Source organism: Papio anubis, chromosome 8 (genome assembly GCF_008728515.1).
Source record: "Papio anubis isolate 15944 chromosome 8, Panubis1.0, whole genome shotgun sequence".
Lineage (NCBI taxonomy): Eukaryota > Metazoa > Chordata > Mammalia > Primates > Cercopithecidae > Papio > Papio anubis.
Genome location: NC_044983.1, coordinates 51,140,081 through 51,165,623, shown reverse-complemented (window position 1 = coordinate 51,165,623; position 25,543 = coordinate 51,140,081). Strand labels below are relative to the sequence as shown.

The 25,543-nt window shown below is 42.4% G+C and overlaps 1 protein-coding gene and 1 pseudogene across 5 annotated transcripts in view; one reads left to right on the top strand and one right to left on the bottom strand.

Moving 5' to 3' along the window:
- XKR4 (XK related 4) overlaps nt 1-25,543 on the bottom strand; it is a 408,833-nt gene that overhangs the window by 17,202 nt on the left and 366,088 nt on the right. The window lies entirely within an intron of this gene.
- LOC101024460 overlaps nt 6,486-25,543 on the top strand; it is a 47,368-nt pseudogene continuing 28,310 nt past the window's right edge. Inside the window, exons 1-2 of the transcript XR_004185997.1 lie at nt 6,486-6,601; nt 20,520-20,556. The product of XR_004185997.1 is annotated as a myotubularin-related protein 5-like (transcript). The remainder of the gene's footprint in view (nt 6,602-20,519; nt 20,557-25,543) is intronic.

Sequence of the window (25,543 nt, the reverse complement as noted above, 5' to 3'; positions counted from 1 at the left end):
TTTAAAATTTCAGTTTGAGCTGCAAATGCCAAATCACTGTGTAATAAAATCTGAACTCCTGTTGTGTTGTTTGTGGTCTGGGTGTAAACAAGAATTCTTGGAAATCCCCAGAGCATGCTTCGTAGGATGTACAGCCTAATTCCCTAGATGGAAGAGGCTCGGCAAATTAACCAAGTGCTTGAATTCTTTGATTCTTCCACAGAGAGGATGAGCCTGTCATTTTCTTTCTCCCTAAGGAGGCCATAACCTTCCCCTGCGACAGGCAAGACTAAGTTTGCATTCTTAGAGAAACTTCTGGTCACTGGCCCACATTCACAGCTAAATTGCAGCTGGTGAGAAGGCCTCTTTTTTTTTTTTTTTTTTGTTCTAACTTAAAAATTTACTATCATGAACATTTACAAACTTACAAAAAAGCAGAGAGAATAATAGAACAAATGGACCCTGCATGCTGAATCAACTAGAGGGCTCTCATTGACTTCTCCCTTTCTTTTTATTTCCAGAGCCAGAACAGCTGTGCTGATGGCTGGGACTCTCTCGGGACAGCTTGGAAGGCCCGACCTGGCAGATCTCTGGGCCCACTGGAGCTCTCCCGCCTTGTCTTGTACCTGCCTCTCTGTCCTGCCTTGTCTTGTACCTGCCTCTCTGTGCTCCAGGCACACTGCCATCTCTCCGTTTCTCAAATGCTATGTAAAGCTGTATTCTCGGCCGGGCGCGGTGGCTCAAGCCTGTAATCCCAGCACTTTGGGAGGCCGAGACGGGCGGATCACAAGGTCAGGAGATCAAGACCATCCTGGCTAACACGGTGAAACCCCGTCTCTACTAAAAAATACAAAAAACTAGCCGGGCGAGGTGGCGGGTGCCTGTAGTCCCAGCTACTCGGGAGGCTGAGGCAGGAGAATGGCGGGAACCCGGGAGGCAGAGCTTGCAGTGAGCTGAGACCTGGCCACAGCACTCCAGCCTGGGCGACAGAGCGAGACTCCGTCTCAAAAAAAAAAAAAAAAAAAAAAGCTGTATTCTCTTCCCATAGATAGAAAATGCTGTGCTCTCCCTTGAAAAGCCGCTCTCTCCAATTAATTCCCACTCATTCCTCAGTTTTCAGATGAAGCATCATTCATTCCTTCTGGAAACCTTTTCTAACCCCTAACACCCTTCATTGGTCCTCACATACCCTGGCATGCCTGCTTTAGCTCTGTATCTGTGCAGGTACTGATGAATGTGACCCCAGGAGGGAGGGTGTGCAGCCTATGGCTCACCACGGTATCCCCAGCACCTGTCGCTCTGCTTGCCTATTAACTTCTTAAATTAGTGCATTTTCCCCTGTCATTAAAAAAAAAAAAAAAAACTTTAATTTTTTCATTTGTATATACTGACAGAGCACAAGTACAGGTTTCTTGCGTGCATATGTTGTGTTGTGGTAAAGTCTGGGCTCTATGTGTACCCATTACTCAAATGGTAAACATTGTGCCTGAGAGGTCATTTTTCAGCCCTCACCCCCCTCCACTCTCCCACCTTTTGGAGTCTCCAATGTCTATTATTCCACTCCATATGTCCACATGTACACATTGTTTAGCTCCCACATGTGAGTGAGAACATGTGGTATTTGACTTCCTGTTTGAGTTATTGCACTTAGGATAGTGGCCCCCAGTTCCATCTATATTGCTGCAAAAAACATGATTTCAGTCTTTTTTATGCCTGCATGGTATTTCCATGGTGTACATGTACCATGTATTTTTTTTTAATCCAATCCTCCTCTAACGGACACTTATGCTGACTCCATAATTTTGCTATTGTGAATAGTGCCATGATCAAAACACAAGTGCAGGTGTCTTTTCAGTATAATCATTTCCTTCCCTTTGGGTATGTACCCAGTAGTGAGATTGCTGGATGGAATGATAGTGCTAATTTTAGTTGTTTGAGAAATCTCCATACTGTTTTCCATAAAGGTTGTACTGATTTACATTCCCACCAACAATGTATAAGCATTCCCTTTTCTCCACATCCTTGTCAATGTCTGCTGTTTTTTGACTTTTTAATGAATGAGTACACTTGCCATACAGTAGCTATTCTCATATCATTTTTCTGTCTTCCCAACATCATTGCAAACATCTTGACTTCCCTTTTTCTCTCCCCATTTCTTCATCCTTTCTGTTGGTTTCAACATTTTTAGGGGAAATTTAAAGTATGTTCTCACAAGTAGTTTTAAGAATGGACGATTTACAACATAACCCTACTACAGAGGTGAGATGATCACATGACCATTCATTACACATATATCTTCTCCTCACACTCTCACCATAATTTTTTCCCCTAAAGGCATAGTTTCTAAACAAACCAACCGACTAACAAATACAATACTGAAATTTAGATGGCAGTATAATATTGATTTCTTGTAGTCAAGAAATTTTATAGTTTTTTTAGTGCATATAAGGCTCATAATCATAGACAAATTAAGAAGGAACAAGCATTTGTTGGGCCCTTGCTTTGTTCACAGTGATGTGTTAGGCAACTACAGCCTTTGTGCAATTTAAATGTCATACTAACACTTTGAGGCAAGTATTGCTTTTTTTGCAAACAGGGAAACAGAACCAAAGAGAGGTTAAAAGACTTGCCCACACTCATGTAATTAGCAAGGAGAACAGGCATCAGAAGTCCTGCTTCCAAAACTCTGTCCTCCACAATGGATTGGTATGGTTACCTTCACCAACAACTGGAGCATGAGACTCACAAGTGCAGGGAAGTCTCAAATCTCCCACAGTTCACACTCACGGGGTACATGGCAGGCTGTGGAGGACCCTGGAGGTCTTTAACTCTTGCCGCCTCTTTAGGTACCTGCTCCCTAATGGGCTTCCCTCACACCAACTCCTGCAGGCCTATAGCAACCATACTGGTGCCAAGGTCAAAGGATCCGTTTTGGATTCTTTTCACAAAATGGATCAGAGGCACAAGCACCTGGGAAGAAAGCCATGCTTTTCTCCTCTTTGCACTTTCTGATGTAAAAGAGGCCTCCTAGTCTTCTTGGGTTTTCGCCTGAGGAAAGACAGTTCCATATTTGAGTTGAATCATATGATCTAAGAGTAGCAGGTCACAAAATGAATATCCAGAGCCAGAATGGCTTCCCATTTCTGTAGTGTGTTTAGAACTTTTCTTTTAGTTACAAGTATGAAAGCAGTAGATCCTCTTGGCTGGAACCATAGCTAATTAACCTAGTTGAAGTAAGGTAATAATTGAAAAAAAAAAAAGGTGACACCTTCTGTGCTCAGATCTTTGCTGAGTGCAGTGAAGGGAAGGAAGGTAATACAAGCTCCACTGGGTCTAGGGCTTTCTCAGTATCCCTGCACTGAAGCCTTTTTATCTCTGTTTTAAACCTTGTAATAGCTCTGATTAGAAATATTTAAATGCAATCTGCACGTTGTGCACATGTACCCTAGAACTTAAAGTGTAATTAAAAAAAAAATTTAAATGCTTTAATATGTTTACTTTTGGTAGGTATATACTTTCTTTTGGTAATCCATTTGGAGGATTTCGACTTCTTTGCAAGGCAAATTGTAAGGCTGCTGAGGAGGTGATAAGGCAAACAATGAATTCAAATTAAAAAAAGTTTTAATATAGAAAGAGTTGAAGAAAGTTGTTGGGAGAAGCGAAGTGTCTCTCCTCCTTCTTGACAAATATGGAAGATTCTTTCCTTCTGGTTGGGAAAACACATCTCAGATGATCTCACATAGCTCCATTCCATTATAAAATGTAGTTTTTTATTAAAATTCTCAAGAAGACAAATATTTTAAGTGTGGGAAAATGAAACTATCTAAACAATATTTTCTTTGAGAAAAAAATTCTGTAAATGGGAGAAAGCAAGAAGACCCTCTTCTTTGTTCAGTACTACATATTGCATGATTAATTTTACACTAAAAATAAAACGATGATAAAATAAGTAACCTGAGATGCTCAAAAGAATTAAGCTTTTGTTTAGAGTAAGTTTGTTTTCCATCCCACTTAAAAAAAAAAGATACTGCATGATTTTTTTGTTTGTTTGTTTTTTGTAGCTTTTCTACTTTCAGGGGCGGGTGAGAAATGAAAAGGGAAACACAGATGGAGACAGGAAGACAAGCTGTGTCCCTTTCTTACCTGTCCACGAATGACATGGCTAGAAAACAGCAAGGTTAATCCGCATTTAAAGATCCCAGCATGCTTTGGGAGGCCGAGGCAGGCGGATCACTTGAGGTCAGGAGTTCGAGATCAGTCTGGCCAACACGGAGAAACCCCGTCTCTACTAAAAATACAAAAATTAGCCTGGTGTGATGGCACATGCCTGTAATCCCAGCTACTGGGGAGGCTGAGGCAGGAGAATCACTTGAATCTGGGAGGCAGAGGTTGTAGTGAGCTGGGATCAGGCCATTGCACTGCAGCCTGTGCAACAAGGGTGAGCGAGACTCCTTCTCAAAAAAAAAAAAAAAAAAAGAATCTCAGCATGTAGCAAGCACACATTGCTATGTGTCTGACTTTTTTCTCATTTATTTCTCACAGCACTACTTCTTCAATGTAAATATTTTGCCCATTTTACGGATGAAAAAACTGAGGGTTAGAGAAGTGAAATAATCTTACCCAGAGGGGGCACACTTTTTCTGTAGAGGCCCAGATATATATTTTGGGCTTTGTCGGCCATGTGGGTCTCTGTCACAAGCATTTGGCTTGGCTGTTGTTGAGAGAACACAGCCATAAATACTTAAACAGATGAAAAAATAGGAGGTGGGCCGGATGCGGTCCATGGACCTCAGTTTCCTGGCCCCTCACTCGCTTCACTGGTGGACACATTTCCAACACATAACAGAAGTAGGATTTATACCCACATTTTTCTTACTTTGAAGTCCTTACACTTTTTCTTCTATGCATCGAAACATTTTAGGCCAATTGTGAAACCTGGTAACTTAAAGAAGCCTTTTTAGATGGTTGCAGTGTGGGCATAGGTCGTGCTGTCTGCATGAAAGCCCAGAGGCACAGTGGCCAGCCAAACAACCGAGCAAACCTACGGAACCTCCTGGTGTCAGCACGTCTTGTACACAAGGTGGAGTCTGGACGTGAATAAACCTCTTGAAAAGGGACTCTTTCCACCTGTAGGTATCTGTTAAGGACCGCAGATGCCGTACCTCAATACACTGCCTGATCATTTCTAGGACAACAGGCAGGCACTTGCAGGGTGAACAGGCACGATAGGTTCAGGCTGGTCCCCTGGGCACTTCATTCTGCCCCTATTTGTGGGAAGGGCAGTTCCTTCACCCAGCCTCGCCCCCGACCATGCTGGCCAAAGCCTCTGAGATGGAAATTTAGCTGTTCCTCCTTCCCAGATGTCCCTAAGGTGCCTTTGTAGTCTGCCATGCATGTGAATTCGATGGCCCACATGCCACAAAGCATCCTCAAGCATCACCAATATTGACAGTTACTGGCCTATTTAGGGGAATGTGTAATGAGTGCATCCCTGGGAGAGTGAGTCTGCATCCCTGGGGTCTATAATCAAGTGTGAATTCTAATGAGAACTACTGTCCACTCACCCACATTCAGAGTTATTCATGCTTCGAGGACTTGGAAGGGGGCCCAGATACGAGAAATGGTGACACTCATACTGCCTCACCCTGGGACAAGGGTAAATGAAACTAAGAAGCACAAGACATGCTTTGCAGCAGGTGTTGGGGTAGGTGGCACAAGTAGAGGTGGTGCTGGCGTGGGGTGTTCGTCATCACACAAGGTGGCACCAATATTTGCATTTGTGAACATTGAGACCTGCAGCCCTTTTCTGGTAAGAGAGCTGGGAGTCTGCTTAAACGGGACTCTGCCTACCTGGTAGAGAGGGGAAAGCAGAAAGAACGCCTGTGGTGGGAGAGTTTCCCAAGGAGAGACCCCAGAGAGAACACACCGGTGTGCCCACCCGTGGAGGGGTGCATTGGGAGCTGTATTCCAGTGACCTGCGAAGGCCCAGACTCAGATCCTCCCCACTTTTTCTTCCTCTCTCCATCCCTCTCTCAATTCTTTCCTCTTATAAATGTTTATTGAACACCTACTAAGTGCCAGGCACTGACACAAACATTGTTCCCTAGAGGAACTGAAAAATCAGCAAGGAAGACAGACATATATTTTCAACACACATATTTACAGGATGGTGAGCAGAGTGTAGAGAAGAGAGAACCTGTGCACTAAGGCTTGGTCCAGGAGGGGAAAAGCAACTCAAGAAGAGACAGTCACAGGCCAAAGCTTGCAGGTGTGGCTGCGGCTGGCCTGGGTGTGTCTGAGGCAGGGCTGAGGTGGGCTGGCCGGAGGAGGCAGGAGGCCGTGGTCATGATATCCCAGACAAAGGGACTCGGGCCTCAACCTGAGGCAGTGGCACCTCCGGCAGCCACCTGGCAAGGCACGTGTAGGACACTTGCGTGGGCAGAGTGCGCCAGAGGGAAGGGGACCCTCCAGACAGAGGTGGGAGGTATCTCAATACTTGCGCGAAGATGGCAGTGAGGGTGGGAAGCAAGTTCTGTGGAGCTCTAGAGGATGCAGAGGTCATTCCGGGAGCGGCATGCCTCTGGGCGAGTCACGTGACCTCACCCAGTTTTCATGGATTTGAGTGAGTATCAGTGACACAGTGTGTCCGTTAGAGCACTTTATGAACAGAAACGTTTCTCTAGAAATATAATCAGCCATTCTGAACCCTAGCTTTGCTTGCAGTTTTGCCCTCCCCATCCCACTCTCCCTCTGGAGCTTTTCAATGCCCTGGGATTGAAGGAAATTTTATTGGAGGAAGTTGGTTTGAATAGAATAGCATGACAGAGAAAGAATACAATAAAAGCTACAAGCTACAGAGTAAATTATTTTTTTCTTCCTTAGAGATATAAAATAAATGCTTTTGACAGGATAATATTTTTAAAAATCAGCTCAAAGTATGAGGAAAAATACTGGCCATTAATTACCTGTGCAGAATGTGTGCTTAATATTATTGGCTTAAAGGCCTATGCAATAGAGGCCACTTTGTTGGAAAAAAGGAAGGGCCAAGTCGAAGCTGTTCCAGGATTTGCAGAGAAGTCTGAGACAGAAGCAGGTTTTAGCGGCTTCATTCCTCAGGATTTTTCTGAATTGTGTACAAGAAAGGAGGGCATGGTCCAGCTCATAATATAGGGTCTCTATATGTGGGGGTTCCTCCCGAAGCTGAAAAGGAGGCAGAAAGGGAAGGAGCTGGGGGCAAGGGGTTGGTTGGAGGAAGGCAGAAGGTAGAGGGAATATCTGTCCAAACCCTTCTGAGGTTCTGGGAGCCCAGTGGACACTTCCTTTTTCTGCTTTTGATTGCTTGTTTCCTGGCTTCATTCTGCAAAAAATTTCTAGCAGAAATGGATGCCCTTTAAAAATATCTCACCTTTTACACACAGTAGCTTTCTCTAAGGATTTCAATGTAGAATTGGTTCCTTGGCCTGCGGGGTTCAGGGGGAGCAGGAAAAGGGCTTTTTCTGTGTGTCTGGGGTGGGGAGAGACTGGAACCGCGGCTTCTGTCCTATTTTCCAGGGTCCCACCCATTAGGTTGCTTCATTTTTACTCTATCAATAAAAAGAACGTAGCTTGCTGCTGGGACCATTGAATAATGTAGCAATAAATTGTGCTTTCAAGCCCAGCAATGCCTTTCTAGGTGATTTACAAAACACGGCTCAATACCCTGAGGACATGTGTGGGTAGCATTCTCTGCTCTAAGGGTTGGACTGGCTTGACTGGCTCAGAGAAAGTCCACCGGATGAGGACCCCAAGGGCTCAGAAGTGGCCCAGCTTCTCAGTCGCCCTTCCCATCGCAGGGCACGGGACCTGGGCCATCGCTCCTGCAACACTTAGGGCATCACGTGGCATGCTCCTTTACACGCTGTCTCTGGGAGATGCTCAGCGCTTTTGAAAAAGGAAGGAGTTTTTCCTGGGGGAAGACAGACTATGAGAGCATCTAATAATATGATGAAGATCGCCTTGGAGAGGAGAGTAACTCACTGCTGTGTTTTGGGAGCAGCAGCTTGATCTGAGCTGACACAGTTTAGGATTTAGGATCAGATATGGGGTGGCAGGGGGCCACACTGGGGGCCCTGCAGGGCTTTGGGAGAGTGGACTCCTCTTCATTCCTATCTGCCCATCCCTGAGTTGAGGACCCCATCAGGTGCAGCCTCCTATCTGGCCTCCTGGTCCCCCCTCTTTAGTTTGTAATTAAAATGAACTGTCTATGATGGAAATCTGATCAAATATCTCCCCAGCTGAAAACCCTTCAAGGACTCCCGATTTATGTCCCCACAAGATAAATGACATACCAAGTCCTTCCAGAATTGCACCCTCCCTGCTTCTCCCCGACTTTCTGCCTGCAGACCCTCTTCCTCTCTCTCCTGGTCTCAGGGTCTCCTTTCTCCACCCGACCTGGAGGACTCCCGGGATCCCGGCTCAGGAAGCCCCTTTGTCCGTTTCCATCCACTCCTTCGCCAAGGCCTTCTGCAGGGCCTTCTTACAGCATTGACCTTCCTGCAGCATTGACCTTCCCTGAGGACTCAGCTTGTGGGTGTCTCTCCTGCCCCAGGAGGGGAGACACAGGGGCCATTCTGCCTGCTGGGTGGGGGCACGTCACTTGAAGCCCAAGTAGGTTCTACTCTTAACTCCAAGGACTGTGCTGGGAGTAGGGGAGAGAGAGGCTGTGGAAGTGCTTTGTAAACTGCAGAGTTTTACAAATACTAAGTATTACCTCCATCATTCAGAAAACAAGTCCAAAGGAAAGAACCTCACAGCCTTGGTTACCCAGGAGCACCATGAACTTTCTTTTAGAAAATCTCTGGCTGTGAGAGATGCCTTCCTTGCCAAAAGGACAGATGATCAGACCTATCAAGGATCCTTCTGGTCTAGGGTTCTTAGAGGATGAAATGGCTGGCACTTTGGCAGCCTTTAGAAACTTGGTGTGTGATAACCAGCTTCCAGGTTCAGGAGTACCAAGGTCAGTCCAGCCAATCTTTTCTAGTATAACCTTATTTTTAGAGAGAAATAAGTCTTTCACCAGCTTATGTGAATTACTTCCATATTTGTCATGGATGATTATAGAAAGATTCTTCCCCACACAGACTCCTAGGAATAGGAGTCACCTTTTAGCAGACCTGCCTGCCAAATTTTGAGGTGCTCTATTAATTACTGTATTTTTTAAATAACAAAATTCTGTTTGGGAAGGCCTACATACTTGAAATGACCTAAATCATTGCAAGTTTGGCTGATTATAGAGATTTACTGACAGAACCAGTGAAACAAAGAAGGATAAGATGGAAACAAAAAAGGAAGTACAGAAATTTAATTCAGTTTAAGAAGCATTCCTGGAAGTATGAGTTCACAATTAAGTTTTGGATCTTACAAATCAGCCTCTTAAAGCAACATAGTGAGTAGTTCTGAAGATCATAAATGGCAAGAAAGAACCTGGGTTAGGTGTTGTCTCTAGTAAACGCCTCACACACCTGTTCAGAGCAGTGCTGCGTCTTCAACAGGCAGCGGAGGACAGAGGCGGTGCTCCCCAACTATGCCTTCTAGAAGACTGAAAAATGATGATGAAGGAAAGAAGTAAACTTTTTCAGTCCACATATTATTTGATTCATATTTGTGACTCAGTTAATGAGTCAAATAGTATACGTTAACATTTAGCCTTTTCATCTCCAGTTCCAAAAGTTCATATACTTAAGTTGGCTTCAAAATGGTTTTATATATTCTCCTTTCATTGGAAAAATGGAGGGTTGCTTTATACTAAGAATTACCTCAAAGTCAAGTCAGTACACGAATCCTGTGTCCCAGGCAGTCTGTAGCCTGAGTTCAGTGACCCTGATGAATAAGCAGCGATGACTCCATTCGCTTTTGATATTGTTGTGGTCTTTTCTGATTTCTTTATACTCAGTTGTTCAATTCACTAAACACTTATTGAATGCCCACCTTGGGTTGCCCCAGACTAGCCCCTGGGAATGCTGAGGGCCTCCACCTCCTTCTCCCTTGAACCTCTTGTGTTCTCTGAACTATATCTGGGTCTAGACCTCAATCATCCTTCCAGGCTGACAATTCTGTGATGCTTGTTTGAGCCATCTCCTTTGAGAAACCCATCCTGTCCTCTCCCAACTGGTGGCCAGAAAGAAGCTCCTCCTCTGTGTGCCTTGTTGAGCTACTTGTCAGCCTTTCTCTTTTGTGGCATTCATGAGGGTAGGGACTGAGATCGATTCATTGCTGTACTTCCAGAAACAGAAAATGCCTAGCACAGTTGATAATTATTTGATAAATTGTATTGAATTGAACAGAATTGAATTTAGAGATGTTCTAAATTGAGGTATGGCTTGGGTGATGTTTTTGCTGATAAAAAAATACAAATGACCTGGATCAGGGACTGCTTATTAGTATCTTGGGGACTGAAATAGCCCTTTAGCACAGAACACATAAAACACAAATCATTAAGAATCCAACATGCATTTCTTTCCTGACCAAGACATGTTCCTAATGGGACAGAAGTAAGTTCAATTCATGCCATCACTGCTTGTAAAGGTTTTTTGATTAGGAATTTGTATGGTAGCTAGCAGTAAAAGAACAGTAATTTCCCAAGACAGAGACTTTTAAATGGAAATGACCAACTCCAGATTCAAGGCTCTTTCTAAATCTTTGAAAATGGATGAGAATCAATTATTTTCAGCTTTTATAAATATATGTATAGGGGTGCTTTGATAATATTAAAGAAGCCAAGTCTAAGTTCTCAACAAAAACTCTGGATTTATACATGTCTCAGACTTTTGGGGTTAGTGCAATACAAAGGACTCAACAATTTGGTGATGCTGTTACATATGTGGTCCAATGGCTGTGACAATCATGTGATCATTCTGAGACCAATAGTCCCCATTAAGCTTATTCTGAATGATAAACTTGGAAAAAAGACTTGAACCAGATAATCATAAAGAAACATATCTCAGTAAATGATTGATAGAGAATAAGAAAAAAAAGTGACACCACAACCCTAAGCTAATATTAACTGAGCTTCCAAGAAGCCAGAGTGAAAAAAAAAATTTAATGAGTTAAATGATTCTTGTCATTAGATAAAAGCAAGAAGTAATTGTCCTTGTGGAATATTCTATCAGCAGTGAACCATCGTAGTCACTGCATTTTCCATGGAATGCAATAAATGTTGGGTTAGCAGTCTATTGCTTGCATTGTATACTTCATCAGAAATCTAAACCAACTCATGTACACAGTAGGTCTACATGGACTTTTCATCTCTAAGTTGAAACACAATGAGGGCAGAATGGACCTCGTGTCTGAATCAAGCAGGAACAAAATCAGCTTTTCTCAGATATCAATTAGGGAAAGGGGAAGTAGATCATGGGCAGATAATGGACTGGTATGCACATCAAATGATCTCTACACTATTAACAAGATGAGATCTTAAACAAAGGTGGTGCAAGGTGGAAGATGGGGTGTTGACCTCCCGAGGGCTTCAGCCAGGCTCTTAATAAGACACTGAGAGAAAGCAAGGCATACATGAAGTCAGTGCTTCTGCTGGGGGGAGTGACTAATCAAGGCACTGCAGTACAGGTCTATAGTGTGTGCCTGATCTGCAGCTTTTCTTTCTGTGTGAGGTCTTGAGTGGGAAACATTGTGGCTGGTATCTGATTTTTGCTGTGAGCCTTTCAGGCCTATCTATTTGATCTCTAGTTAATAGAGATGCCAGACTGATTCAGGAGTCCTCTTCCTACATCACCCACTGTCCTAAGGCCTCCCAGATGCCCTGTGGACTGAGAGAAAACACCTGTTGGGTTTCATTTGCATTTCATGCATTCACCGGAGAGGGGGCACAAAAACAAACAAACAAACAAACAAACAAAAACCTCTGAAAGGATACAGGTTGTGTTTTGGGAGGGGAATCTCATTCTGTTTTTCAATTACTTCAGAGCTATAAAACAGTGGCTACTGCCGGCTGGAAGTTAAAGCATTTGCACACATTTATGTTGAGTAGTGCAGAACCTGTATTACTACATATGACAGCTCTTGAAAAAGTTGCTTTAAAAGTTCAAATATATATTTTGATATAAGAAGATTATTTGGTGTCATGATGGACATGGCCTGATTTAGAACAGATTACTTCATGTATCTTAGTATCTGTTTTAGTTTTCATGTTTTTAAAAATCAGGTTGTTCAACCAAAAAGAAGATTTATAAGGAAATAGAGGACTTCAACAACAGTAGAGACCATCCAGACGTAACAGACGTATACAGAGTACATCTACTCAACCACAGCAGAAAATATGTTTTTCTTAAGCACACTTGCAACATTCTCCAGGATAGACCATACATTAGGCCACAAAAGAGATCCTAAAACATTTCAAAAGACTGAAATTATAGAAAGTATCTTTTTCGATCACAGTGAGATGAAACTAGAAATGAATAGCAGAGGGAACTCTGTAAAATTCACAAATATGTGGAAATTAAACTACATCCTCTTTATTATTATTTTTAAAAAATTTGTTTCTTTTGAGACGGGGTCTTGTTCTGTTGCCCAGGCAGGAGTATCGTGGTGCAATCATAGCTCACTGCAACCTGAAACTCCTGGGCTCAAGGGATCATCCTATGTCAGCTTCTCAGGTAGCTGGGACTATGGGTGTGTGCCATCATGCCCGTTTTTTTTTTTTTTTTTTTTTTTTTTTTAAGTAGAGATGAAATCTTGCTATGTTGCCCAGGCTTAAACAACACACTCTTAACCAGTGGGTCAAAGAAGAAATCATAAGGGGAATTATAAAATATCTTGAGACAAATAAAAATGAAAAAACAACATAGCAAAAACTAATAGGTGCAGCAAAGCAATGCTCTGCTAAAAAAATCTATAGCTATAAATGCTTACATTGAAAAATATGATCTCAAATCAATAATCTAACTTTACACCTTAAGAAACTATAAAAAGTAGAACAAACTAAACACAAAGCTTGTAGGAGAAAGGAAATAATAATAATTTGAGTAGAAATAAAATAGAGAATAGAAAAACAATAAAGAAAATCAAGAAAACCAAAAGTTAGTTCTTTAAAAGGTTCAACAAAATTGATCACTCTTTAGCTAGATTAAGAAAAAAAGAGAACCTCAATTATTAAAATCAGTAGCAAAAGTTGGGACATCACTACCAATTTTACAGAAATAAAAAGAATTATAAGAGAATCCTACGAAGAGTTGTATACCAATTAGAATTAGGTAATCTAAAAGAAGTGGACAAATTCCTAGAAATACAAAATCTGCCAAGACTGAATCATAAAGAAATAAAAAGTCTGAACAGACCTATCACTAGTAAGGACACACAATCTGTAAGGCAAAACCGTCTAACAAAGAAAAGCCCAGAGATCTGATGGATCCCTTGGTAAATTTTACCAAATATTGAAAGATGAATTAACAGAAATCCTTCTCAAACACTCTCAAAATACTGAAAAGAAGAGAACAATTCCTACTTCATTCAAGAATTACCTTTATACCAAAGCCAGATAGAAACACTACAAGTAAAGAAAACTACAGCCAGGTGCGGTGGTTTGCGCCTGTAATCCCAACACTTTGGGAAGCTGAGGTGGGTGGATTGCCTGAGGTCAGGAGTTTGAGACAAGTCTGGCCAACATGGTGAAATGCTGTCTCTACGAAAAATACAAAAAACCTAGCCAGGTGTGGTGGCATGTGCCTGTAATCCCAGCTACTTGGGAGGCTGAGACAAGGGAATTGCTTGAACCAGGGAGGTGGAGGTTGCAGTGAGCTGAGATTACATCACTGCACTCCAGCCTGGGTGACACAGCGAGACTCTGTCTCAAACAAAACAAAACAAACAAAACAAAAACAACAACAAAAAAGAAAACTACAAACCAATATCCCTTGTGAACACTGATGCAAAAATCCTCAATAAAATACTGGCAAACTGAATTCAGTAGCATATTAAATGGATTTTGTACCATGACCAAATAGGATTTATTCCTGAAATACAAGGATGGTTTAAGATCTAAAAATTAATCAATGTAATACAACACATTAACAGAATGAAGGGGGAAAATACACCATATTATCATCTCAATAGATGCAAAAAAAGCATTTGACAAAATTTAACTCTATTTCACTATTAAAAAAAACTCAACAAACTAAGAATAGAAGGAAACTACCTCATCATAACAAAGGCCATAAATGAAAAGCCCACAGCCTAAAAAATACTTGATGGTAAAATACTGAAAGCTTTTCTTCTAAGGTCAAGAAAAAGACAAGGATGCCCGCTTTTGCCACTTCTCTTTAAAGTGGTATTAAAAATCCTGATCAGAGCAATTAGGCAAGAAAATGAAATAAAAAACATACAAATGAGAAAGGAGGAAGTGAAATTATCTCTGAATAGATAACATAATTTGTAGACAATTCTAAAGATTCCACAAAAAACATGACAGAACTAATAAGCCAATACTGAAAAGTTGCAGGATAAAAAATAAATATAAAATCAGTTGTGTTTCTATATGCTAACAATGGACAAAATGAATATATTTACAATATATATAATGGAAACATGAAAAGGAAGTTAAGAAAACAACTTCATTTATAATAGCTTGAAAAAGAATAAAATACTTAGAAATTAACCAAAGAAACAAAAGATATGTATATTGAAAACTACAAAATGTTGCTAAAGGAAATGAAAGAAGCCATAAATAAGTGGAAAAATATCCTGTTTTCATGGGTTAGAAGTCTTAATATTGTTAAGGTGTCAGTACTACCCAAAGTGATCTACAGACTCAGTGCAATACCTATCACAATGACATTTTTTACAAAAATAGAAAAATGCATCCTAAAATTCATATGGAATCGCAGAGGTCCCAGAAAAGCAAAAATAATCTTGAAAAAAAATTTGAAGGAATCACAATTTCTGATTTGAAAACTTACTACGAAGCTACAGTAATCAAAATAGTGTGGTACTGGCAGAAAGACAGACAAATAGACCGATGAAATAGAATAGTGAGCCCAGAAATAAACTCCCACATAGATGGTGAAATGATTTTTGACAAGATTGCCAAGACATTCAATGGGCAAAGGACAGTCTTTTCAACAAATGGTCTGGGAAAACATATGCAAAAGGGGTGGACTGTTACTTTACACCACATGCAAAAATTACCTAAAATGCATCAAAAGCCTAAATGTAAAAACTGAAAGTGTAAAATTCTTAGAAGAAAATATAGAGGAAAAGCTTTATGATATTCGATTTGGCAATGATTTCTTGGGTAGACACCAAAAGCATAGGCAACAAAAGAAAAAAATAAATTGGACTTCATCAAAATGTAAATCTTTTTACATCAAAGGATACTGTCAACAAAGTAAAAAGAAAATCATAGAATGGGAAAAATATTTGCAAACCATATATCCAATAAAGATACATTTTAAAAAAACTATAACTCAACAACAACCTCCCAACCCCAAAATCCAATTTAGAAATGGGCAAAGGATTTGAACAGATATTTCTTCAAAGAGGTTACACAGATGACCAATAAGCACCTGAAAAGATACTCAGTATCACTAAAGATTAGAGGAATATCAATCAAAACTACAATGAGATATAATTTCATACCTATTATTATGACTATTACTTAAAAAAAAAGAAAATAGCAAGTGTTAGTGAGAATGTGAAGAAATAGGAACACTTGTGTACTGTTGGTGGGAATGTTAAATGGTGCATCCAGTATGAAAAACAGTATGTCAGTTCTCCAAGCAATTAAACATAGAATTACCACATGATCCAGCATTTCCATTTCTGGATACATAGTCAGCTTCAGTATTCTCATTTGTGGAATAGGGATAGCAACATTAATTTTTTAGGGGTTTTGCAGGGTTAAATGAGATTGTAAATACAAAAGCACCTAGCGTGTCCCTGTCAGACACCAGAAGGTTCAGCAAATGTTGGTTTCTGTCTCCTCTTTGCCCCCATAAGTGATCAGTTTTCCCATGAGAGGGAATAGTGATGGTGTCATACAATTTTCCTAGATTAGGGTTGGAAGAGGACAGAGGAGGGTGGTTCAGTAATTTACATAAGGGTCTCCTGTGGTAAGCTAGACTGTAAGATGCTAGATGAGAAAGACTGTGTCTACTTTGTCTTTTAGCTGTATGTCTAACCTGTTGCTTAATAAGTGCTTAAATAATAATGGGTAGATCTTGTCAATGTGGTAAAATAAGCATCATAATGACATTCGCCTATCTTTGATGACAATCTGAGGGAGAAAAATAGGTCATCTGGACCTTTGAGAATAGAATATGGCTTTCAATACTGGTGAAGATATCTTACACTTGCAGAAATATGGAGAGAAATTAAAGCCAGGAAAACAAGGGGAACTCAAGGATTATGATTATTTTTTCCTTGTTGCTGCAATGTTCTTGTTACATTAAGTTTTTCTTTTTTTTTTGGCCCAATTTGAAGGAGCAGATGCTTTTCCCAGAAAACTTCTGAGTAGCTTGCTCCTCAGCGTGCCCTTCCTCCTTGCAGCACAGAGCATTTCGAGGACACCTTTTAGTCAGTAAAAGCATTTCCTCTCACCTTTGCTCTCAAGCTCTAGAGGAGGAAGATGGAAGAGATGAAATAAGAAAATGGATGTTATAACACTTTTGACACTGGCTATCATTTTCTTTCTTCTTACTTTCAAGAGATATGCATACTGTATTTCATATAGACACAAGGAAGGCACACCTAGGGACTGAGAAATTCACACACTGGGGGAAAATCTCCAGGCTCCATCCTGAATTCCAGTGATAGCCCAAACAAAACAAAGCAAAATCAGAAAGGAGAACTGTTTGCTAAAGACAGCGCAATAGCTGGATATACAGCTGACTGCTGTGTAAATACATAATTAAAGACCAAATTGGTATTATTAGTGTGTGACAGCTTTCTCTGCCAAGCTGCTGTCGTCAGTTGCCTTGAATTCTTTCCTTCATCTTTGCAAGTCTCAGTTCAGTGGCACAATCAGTCCCAGGGGCCATCTCACAATAGGTCACTGCAGATGTGAGGAGAACAAGTTCTCTCTGCCTGTTAACAGACCACACTTCTGGAACACTTTTCAGGTTCCTAACTTGTAAATTTGCAAAAATAACACCAGAAAAGATGCCAGTCATTATTTTTGCAAAAATGAAGCCCTCTGGAGTGGAATAACTCTGTCCTTGGGGTCCCAAGGACTAACTGATGTGTGTCACATGGTAGGTGGGAGAAGATTTTCAAACAGTGGGATAATCAGTATTGAGAGAAAAGTTGCATTGATTTAAGGAACATGTTAATAACTCCTTTCTTTAATGGACCTCTATGCTCCAGGCACTTAAAATAATGATAATGACACCTTAATGTCAAATTTCAAAGTGCTTCCCCATACATCATCTTAGCATAGCCTGTGGGTTTCATATTTTCACATTTAATGTTTAACTTTGGTGCCTATAGTTTCTATAAGATTACTATCTAGAAGTCAGTTGACATTCTTTCTGGATTCTGAAGGTATTTGTTAACGTTTCCTCAACTAACCAGGAGAAGACCAAATAAAAAAGGAGGATTTCATCTTATGTTTTATTGAAATGTCAGCAGATAAATTGGCTTTATTTATGGCCTTGAATGTCTTGCCCCTGAGGCAGACTGCCTGGGAGTGGATCCTAGTAAGGCAAGTCCTTTCGCTTCTCTGAGTCCCAATTTCCTCATCTACAAAGTGGAAACTCGGTTTTTCAGAAAATTTGGATGATTTCCCATTGCAAGTATTCAATGCTAGAAATATAGACATAAAGTAGTGAGCTTCTCTCTCTCTCTGTCTCTCTCTCTCTCTCTCTCTCTCTCTCTTTCTCAGGGTCTTGCTCTGTTGCCCAGGCTGGAGTGCAGTGGCAGGATCACAGCTCACTGCACGCTCAATCTTCTGGCCTCAAGCGATCCTCCTGCTTCAGCCTCCTGAGTAGCTGGGACGACAGACACGTGCCACTGGCTCCAGCTATTTTTTGCATCTTTTTGTAGAGATAGGTATGGTCATGTTGTCCAGGCTGGTCCAAACTTCTGAGCTCAAGTGATCCTCCCACCTCAGCCTCCCAAAGTGCTGGGATTACAGGGCTGAGACACTGCGCCCGGCCCTGCATCACCCCATTTCACAGCAGCCAGGTGACCCCTAGAGACTGTAACCTTCTTGCTAGGATGTGCTCGGTGCCTGGACAGGACTGGTGACAGAGCCTGCTGCATGGGCCACACAGAGGTGCCGGGGACATGCATGACACTGACCCTCTGCACATGACCTGACCCCCTGCATGCCCTGTCCAGGTTCACTCTGGGAGCGGAAGGCCACCATGGGGATCTGTCTTCCCTGGCAGTGGGACTGACACAGTCCAATTAGACAGGTGGGCCTTAGGGTGCAGCGGCCTCCAGAGCCCATCCTTGGAGGTTAGGCCATGGGGGGCTGAGGGGTGTGGTCCCCAGCTGAGGCTCTTTTGGTCTTTTCTTAGCAAACACATATTCAGAGATGTTTTATTATTCAGAATATCAAGACAGCAACAAAGAGTAGTCTTAAACCCCAAGTGGGGCCCTGCAAAGCCAGGCCCTGCACCCCTGTTCTGGCTCCCTCCCTAATCCTCGGGGCCAGCCTGGAGTGGGTGTGACCAGAGGGCTGAGTGTGGGACAGCAGTGGGGATGGGGATCTGAGTCTGGGAGATCCGGGCCAGTGATGTAGGGTCTTGAGGGCGAGCATGAGGACTCTGGGGTTCACTCTGTGTGAGGTGGGAAGGTATTAAGGGCTCTTGAGAAGAGGAGTGACAGAATCTGGCTTGGGTCTCACAAAGATCCCCAGGCTGTTGTGTAGTCCCTCGACTGCAGGGACAAGGGCTAGTGCAAGGAGGCCAATGAGGCCATTGGAGTAATCCAGGAGGCTCGAAATAGGAGAAAACAACAGAAATGTGTACATTTCACATTTGTGTTTGGCACTTGCATTTGTTTACTTGAATTTGGATTGAATGCGGGGTGTGAACAAGAAGACTCAAGGATGATGCCAAAGTTCTTGCCTGAACAACTAGAAGAATGAAGTTCACAGTTTCTGAAGTGGGGTCTTCTTGGGAAGACAATAAAGATAATAATGGGACTTACTTCACTGGATTGTTTTGAGGGTAAAAAAGTTAATAAAGCAAAAGGTTAGGACAGACACATATAATAAACATTCAATAATTATTGGTTATTATTTTCCCAACTTTATAAACATCAAAAAAATCAATAATCTGCCTGTTATGATGGCCCATTTAAAAACATATTAGAAACACACACAAATAAATCCCCCCACAAATTTTGTGAAGTCCTTATCAGAGCCTTTTTCATTATTGTATTTTGATCAGCACATACACATTTATAATTAATCTCTTATTTGACTTTCAGTGTTGAGTTTAAGTGCTTAGCATAATAGGGAAATGGCAGTTTGTTAAATGGACATCTGGGAAATACGGCTCAGGATTTTGTTTTTACAGCTCAAAAATAGTTTTCATAGATCAGTGAAGAGAAGAGACATTTTCATGGAGGAAAGTGTATTGCTGCACGAGTCTCCTCTGAATGCACACAGACGGATGTATTTATCGGACACTGAGGTGCAGGATTAGGGAGCTCCTGGGCAGGATCTTACAGGCTTCATTTTCTGGTGGAGATCACTACTGGAGGGACAGATTGGGTAGACTGGCATGGATATTCGACTCAGTTGTTTTCCCCTAGAACTACTGAGATCTATGGAATAAATTCTGATCTGTTAAATGGTACTTTCTAATTATGGGACTATAATTTATGAAAATATGTCAAACATTTGAGAAATGTTGAACTAGGAAAGTGAATTTCTCACCTCAACCAGAATTAGATATGCAGTGTTTTGTTTGAGGTGCATTTGTAGGATATATAACATACAAAGATTCAAATATGAAATCACATTCAAAAGCCTACATAGTTTTTTGCAGGGGAGTTGGGAGGGAATCTAGGTTTTCATTGTAGTTTCTTAAAGAAGAAATTGGTCCAAAGTTGCCTGTAATTGCAGGTTGCTTTTATAAGAATACTCATTACTTATGTGAGAAGCACTCTGCAATCTTAAAAATGTATTATCAATGCCCTAATTTTTAGATGAGTAAACTGAAGCTCTGAGAGGTTGGCTGTCTTACAATCTCTCCTTTTGTAAGGGACAGTCAGAATTTAAGCCCAGGTCTCTGGTTGGCTCAAATGGTAACATTTTTGTTTTAAAGAAACACTATATGAGTTTTTTTAAGACTGCTGTTTAAAGAGATATTTGCACTATCAGACCCTGGTCCAGGAATTGGCAGGCAGGGTGAATAAGAGACAATGATTCTGTTGAATATAGAAAGGTTTCCAGAGTCCTAATCTTTATCCATTAAGCATTAGAGCTTAGAAGTGTTCTTCTAACCTGTACAGCTCCCTCCACTCACTATGCGAGTACTTATTGCCCTCATTACTATTACTTAACATATATCAAATGCCTACGGTGTCCCACTTCCTTACAGACCACATCGTCGAAGCCCTCTCAGCAACAGCCAGCAGGTGAGGTTTGACTGAGCGACTGAATTAATTTCTAAGCAAACATTGCTGAGTTCATATTCTCAAGTTAATTTGACCTTGATGTTATGCTTGAGGCAATTTTTCTAAAATATTTCTCATATGGTGCTTTTGAGGTGTGTGAATATATACATTTAGTAAAGAACTTCTTTTACTGTGAACGTGATGGCAGCTGCAGGCCATCTGGAGTGGCTGCCAGCTGCAGCAAAGAGGCAGTAGCAGTGGCAGCAGAAGCAGCTGCGGGAGCAGTAGTGGCAGTGGTGGGTCTCCTGTGATTTGCATCCCTAAGGCAGCCGACAGCGCTGCCTCCAACCCAACCTCTCGTGGCTGGGTGGGACCCACTCCCTTGCCCAGAGCCTTTGCTGCTCCAGACCCTGACCCTGCATCACCACTATCACCCACTGCCACTGTGGGGAGGGCCTGGTGGGGGAAGCAGGCAATCCTCAAACCCACCCCTGGGAGGCCCCCAGGAGACCACCATCCTGGAAGCCACCGTGATAGGGCTGGGCTGAGCTGCATGCCATTGGGAGAGCAATGTGGTAGGGCGTGGAGGAACGGGCAGAGAGGCCCAGCGAGGACCTGGAGCACCTGCCACAGGCTGCGAGGAAGCATGGCTGGGGGTTCATGCTCCATGGAGCCAGCAGGAGCTGGGACAAGCGGAAGCCCTGCTCCTTCTGAGTGGGTGGGGCAGGAGCTCCTTGAGTGCAGCTGTAGCCACTCTGCTGCAGCTCCAGATCCAGGCATCTCTGTGCTCTTGGGGGTCCAGGAAGGCCCTCCATACCTGCAGCAGGCTCAGAAGTACCTGCTCCCACTGCCTGCCTTCTCCCTATGGTCAGTGCCCTCTCCAATCTCAGAGCAAAGTTGGGGCCAAGTCTGGGCACTGTCACAGCCTGGCTGGGTGTGCACATGCTCAAGGCAGCACTGACATGCCATGCCAGCTCCCTGCTACCTCAGCCCTCTCTGGACTTTGGGCACTGACAACTATGGGAGGGAGGTTGAGGAGGTATTGAGGACAGCCTGGTGCAGGCCTGCTGGCACCCCTCAGCATGAACAGCCTGGGAGGCATGAACTGTGGCAGGAGACAGACAGGCTCCTGGGTGGAAGGGGGAGCGTGCATGGCGATGCCCCACCTTCTAGTTGGGGAGGTCATGAAGCCTGGGGGCAGGGCAGCCAGTCCTGCAGACCAGAGGGGGAACTTGTGGTGCTTTTCCCTGGGCCTGTCAATGGCTACCCATGACTGTGAGTGGGCCAATCAGCATGCACTTCCTCCCCTCTGAGGTTCATAAAAACCCCAGACTCAGCCAGACTCAAAGAGAGGATGGAGAGAGGACAGACAACCAGCTACAGAGAGGAGCTACCCTCTCTGCTGAGAGTTGAACATTCGTCGGACACCCAGAGAGGAGCTACCCACTGTGGGTCTCCTCTGAGCTGTTCTATCACTTAATAAAACTCCTCTTCGTCTTGCTCTCTCTCCACTTCTCTGCATACCCCATTCTTCCTGGATGCAGGACAAGAACTTGGGACCCACTGAATGGCAGGAATAAAAGAGCTGTAACACAAACAGGGATGAAACATGCCTCTTGCTTGCCATGTTGTGGGTGAAGAAAAGGAGAGAAGAGCTGTGGCTCTTCAGGCCTGGGAACTCCCCAAGCCAGGGCTGTGACTCCCTCTTTGGAGCCCTGTGGTTCCTGGCATCTCCAAGCTTGTGGGCACCACTCTGTTCCCTGGTTCCAGCCGTGGAAGCTGCTTGTGGTGTGCCTGGTCTAGCTGTGCCCTCACAGGGAGCCGGTGCCTGTGTTGGCACCTGGAGCTGCCCACCCCACAGCAGCAGCTGGTGTGCCTGGACCCCATGCTCCACTCACACACCCCTCGCTGCTCTGCACCTGGCTTGCCCTTGGAAGGCATGGGATCTAGGCCAGTAGCATAAGCCAAACGCAGCCTGCCAGGCCAAGTGAGCAGAATGAGCCCAGTGGGACAGAGCAAAACTCAGACAAAGGCACCACTGGCCACAGAGGTTTCTGGCTGGTGAAGTGACACCCCAAAAATCCTGTAACAAATGGATAGATACAAAGGTTACTAACTTACATTGCGTTTGGGGACCACAAGCAATTAATACCATAGTGAGCAGGAAATCAATACAATCATTGTTTTATCCATTCCTGAAATGGAAAAAGGAGAACTGTGTGGATGGGTAGCACTATTGGGTAAAGGGCACAGTCATCTTTACGTCTGTTCCTGTATGGTTAGCCCAGATATAGGTTGACTTTTCATTCCACTGCTTATTAACTAAAAATAATAGAAACCACAGTGATTTTTTGAGTTTCCTATGTGCCAGGCTTTTCAAAAATAGAGTCATTAAAGCTATAGCTTTAATGTAGCTATAGCTACAGACCCATACTTGGTCTTTTTTACTCTCCCTTAGGCCACTGTGGCTGGAAACCTGCAAATTGCATTTGTCAGATTTTGTGCTCAGTTGGGATTCCTTGCTGGCAATGGGAGGCACTCATAACAAATTAAATGTGGGAAGAAAATAGAAACTACCCTGCTTATGGCAGAGGCAGGTGACTACAGACTATTGCAATAGTGCCAGCAGTTCTAGTACCTCTGGAGGTGAGCATGGATGCCTGCAGAGGAAATAGCTAGCAAAACCCAGGCCTTCTGGAGCTCACATGCTGTATCAGGGCAGAGAAATGAGGAATTAGATGGGCATTACTCCTGGTAGGATGCTATGGTTTTCTGAAGTTTCTCATCTTTGGATACCACCAACTTTCCCAGTTTTTGCTCCTTTAGTTCCCATATTTTGTCTCTTAATTCCTTAATTTCAATCACTTTCTAGCTTGAGATACCTAAAGAAGTTTGTTTTTCTGAATGAACCAATATTACATCCACTTGGCCCACACCATCCTCTAGAGTCCACTGTGGATAGAAGAAACTTTCCCCCAGACCCAAAGAGTCATTGTTGGCATAGTTACAATTGCCCTGCTACTGAGGCTCCCATCTGCCCTGTCTGAGCCACAGCTTTGTAAGGCTGTGCTGGCACAGTGCTCACAGATTCACAGGGCCCCTGGTGCTGAGAGAGTGACCTCAGATGTTATGACTGCAAGCTTGATAATGTCAGGAAAGAGATCTAAAATTCGACTGAATAGCAATACATCATCTGTAAATCATGAGACTGAAAAAATGCAGAATTCCATAGAATTTAAAGGTCTTTTAAGACATAAAGAAAGACATGTCTGTGTCTTAGGAACTAAACAAATGAAGAAGCTGATCAAACGATCAACTGGAGTTGGAGTTGAGCACTGCCGTGAGTAGACTGAAGAATTAATGTGTTTATCTTGCATTCAGGAATGTGGGCCAAGTGGCACTTCTTCTAAGTGATGGCATCATTGACATGGCAATCACAAGCAGTACTCAGTGAGTCCCCTCAGGACCGTCTAGAATAGCATCAGTACAATCAGTGTTGTGGTTCACTTAATGGGGATGGTGATTGTTTTCCTTAATGGGTGAGAGTCTTTTAAACTCTGTAAAATTCAGAATTAAATATAAAAATGTTTAAGAAAAATAAAATCATGGCATTAGTATTTTGGGGTTAAGAAGAAACATATACATATTTAGTGTTTAATATACTTGTAATTTTTAAGACAATCTGGCCTATTATAAAGACATCCTTGAAACTCCTACTAAATACATAAAGCACGGACAAACTATCCGGTTCTGAATTTTCTTTCTTCCCATAACCAACTAGACAACTGGAAAAAATATGACAGACAACGATTTCAGATACTGAACAACAGAACAGGCCTGTATCTAGAATAGAAAGAAAATAAATTAGGTGAGACCAGCAATTGCCCTGGCTCCTTTTCCTCGAGGCACCTTCTAAACTGCGGCCCGGGGAAGGGGAATTCCAGTAGAGCATTATTCTGAAAATCAGACAGATGGCAGTGTTCAGGAAAACTGAGATGGCTGAACTTTGTGGGGAAGAATACCTGAGAGCAGGGAGTGATGCAGCCAAAAAGTTCCAGAAACATGCATAGGCATCCTTTTGAGTTTTTTGTTGAATGCTATGCCACATATGCATAAGCTAGGCAAAAAAATAGACTCCTGGGGAGTTGTAAGCTGAACAATTCTCAGAGCTTACATAGGTTTGTGATACTGTACGTTTTGATCATCCAAAATTAAAGAAGCTAGGGCTGTGGTTTGTGCCCGTAATCCTAGCTACTCAAGAGGCTGAAGTGGGAAGATCACTTGGGCCTAGGAGTCTCAGGCCAGCCTGGGAAACACAGCGAGACTCTCCTCCCCCTTCCCCCGTCAATAACAAACAAACGAACAAACCAACCAACCAACCCCCAAAGACATAAAAGAGCCCATTGAACACCTGGAGCACTCAGAAAAGACCCCAGAAGGCTACGTCTTAAAAAGTAGAGCTAAACTAGCCTTAGAATAAAAGATACTCCAGATGTGCCCTACCAACGTTTTAAAAGAAGCCCCCAAAACATCAAGCTCATCCACAAGTAAGTTAATTGCCTGCCAGGACAAAATTCAATATTCTTTCAAAGAAGACAACAAAATTCAAATTCCAAATATGCCACATCCAATCAAAAATCATTGACAATATAAAACTACTGAAAAATGTGACCAACAATCCAGAGAAAAATCAGCCAATAGAAACATAACCTGAGATAGCAAAGATGATGGAATTAGCAAGTGTTAATTTAAAAACTGTTATTATAAATGTGCTCATGAATGTGGAAGAAAACATGGACATGATGAAGAAAGAAAAGATATAAAATAGAGCCAAATGAAACTTTAAAGGTGAAAAATGTAATATCAGAAATAAAAAATACACTGGAGAGGAAGAAGAGAATATTAGACCTCATAAGATAAAGTCAGTGAACTTGAATACATAGTGATAGAAACCATCTAGACTGAAGCACAGAGAGAAAAATGGCTGGAAAAACCCATCTGAGCCTCA